At 35.1% G+C, this 2,202-nt stretch overlaps 1 non-coding gene across 1 annotated transcript; it reads right to left on the bottom strand.

Annotated features, from left to right (window-relative positions):
• Positions 1 to 1,311: 1,311 nt before the first annotated feature.
• Positions 1,312 to 1,419, bottom strand: LOC148562186 (small nucleolar RNA R71). Its single transcript, XR_015887384.1, has one exon. It is a non-coding gene; the product is annotated as a small nucleolar RNA R71 (small nucleolar RNA).
• Positions 1,420 to 2,202: the final 783 nt, after the last annotated feature.

The raw sequence follows: 2,202 nt of genomic DNA, 5'->3' as shown, positions 1-2,202 counted from the left end.
TTTCGAAAATTTCAAAAATATTTTTCAAAAAATCTTTTTCTTATTTTTAGACCAAATTTTTGAAAATAACATAATCAATTAATGTTTTGATTCAAAAATTTGAAGTTTGTTACTTGCTTGTTAAGAAAGATTCAAACTTTAAGTTCTAGAATCATATCTTGTGATTTCTTATGAATCAAGTCATTAATTGTGATTTTAAAAATCAAATCTTTTTCAAAACTAATTTTATCATATCTTTTCAAAAATATCTTCTTATCTTATCTTTTTCTTAAAAATATCTTTTCAAATATCTTTTCTAACTTCCTAACTTCTTATCTTTTCAAAATTTGTTTCAACTAACTAACTAACTTTTTGTTTGTTTCTTAACTTTTTCAAAACCACCTAACTAACTCTCTCTCTCTCATTTTCGAAAATATCTTCCCTCTTTTTCAAAAAAATTTCTCTTTAATTAACTAATTATTTTTATTTTTTTATTTTTAATTTCAAAAATTTTCGAAAAAAATACTAACATTTTTCAAAAACCAATTTTCAAAAATCACTAACTCCTTTTCAAAAATAATTTTTGAAAATTCCCTCCTTCTCTCTCATCCTATTCTATTTATTCATTCATATCCTAACATCTCATCTCACCTCTCTTCCATCCTCACAGTTGTATTTCTTCCATTATATTACATTCTTTGTCTCCCCATCTTCTTCCACTCACACAGGAATCCCTATACTGTGGTATAAAGGATCTCCATTATTATTATTATTTTTCTGTGCCCTCTTCTTTGTCATATGAGCAGGAGCAAGGATAAGAACATTCTTGTGGAAGCAGATCCAGAACCTGAAAGGACTCTGAAGAAAAAATTAAGAGAAGCTAAATTACAACAATCCAGAGATAATCTTTCAGAAATTTTCGAACAGGAGAAGGAGATGGCAGCCGAAAATAATAATAATGCAAGGAAGATGCTTGGTGACTTTATTGCACCTAATTCCAATTTACATGGAAGAAGCATCTCCATTCCTGCCATTGGAGCAAACAACTTTGAGCTTAAACCTCAATTAGTTTCTCTAATGCAGTAGAACTGCAAGTTTCCTGGACTTCCATATGAAGATCCTTTTCAGTTCTTAACTGAATTCTTGCAGATATGTGATACTGTTAAGACTAATGGAGTAGATCCTGAAGTCTACAGGCTCATGCTTTTCCCCTTTGCTGTAAGAGACAGAGCTAGATTATGGTTGGACTCTCAACCTAAAGATAGCCTGAACTCGTGGGATAAGCTGGTCACGACTTTCTTAGCCAAGTACTTTCCTCCTCAAAAGCTGAGCAAGCTTAGAGCTGATGTTCAAACCTTCAGACAGAAAGAAGGTGAATCCCTCTATGAAGCTTGGGAAAGATACAAACAGTTGACCAAAAAGTGTCCTTCTGACATGCTTTCAGAATGGACCATCCTGGATATATTCTATGATGGTTTATCTGAGCTATCAAAGATGTCACTGGACACTTCTGCAGGTGGATCCATTCACCTAAAGAAAACGCCTGCAGAAGCTCAAGAACTCATTGACATGGTTGCTAATAACCAGTTCATGTACACTTCTGAAAGGAATCCTGTGAGTAATGGGACGCCTATGAAGAAGGGAGTTCTTGAGGTTGATACTCTAAATGCCATATTGGATCAGAACAAAATATTGACTCAGCAAGTCAATATGATTTCTCAGAGTCTGCATGGAATGCAAGCTGCATCCAACAGTACTCAAGAGGCATCTTCTGAAGAAGAAGCCTATGATCCTGAGAACCCTGCAATAGCAGAGGTAAATTACTTAGGTGAACCTTATGGAAACACCTATAACTCAACATGGAGAAATCATCCAAATTTCTCATGGAAGGATCAAAAGCCCCAACAAGGCTTTAATAATGGTGGAAGAAACAGGTTTAGCAATAGCAAGCCTTTTCCATCATCAACTCAGCAACAGACAGAGAACTCTGAACAAAATACTTCTAATTTAGCAAATTTAGTCTCTGATCTGTCCAAGGCCACTGTAAGTTTCATGAATAAAACAAGGTCTTCCATTAGAAATCTGGAAGCACAAGTGGGCCAGCTGAGTAAAAGGATCACTGAAATCCCTCCTAGTACTCTCCCAAGCAATACAGAAGAGAACCCAAAAGGAGAGTGCAAGGCCATTGACATAAGCGCCATGGCCGAACCTGTGAGGAGAGGA

This window comes from Arachis ipaensis, chromosome B6 (assembly GCF_059453495.1).
Source record: "Arachis ipaensis isolate K30076 ecotype BB chromosome B6, ASM5945349v1, whole genome shotgun sequence".
In the NCBI taxonomy this organism is placed as follows: Eukaryota; Viridiplantae; Streptophyta; class Magnoliopsida; order Fabales; family Fabaceae; genus Arachis; species Arachis ipaensis.
The sequence above is the reverse complement of the archived record's forward strand: the minus strand, read 5'-3'. Positions and strand labels throughout refer to the sequence as shown.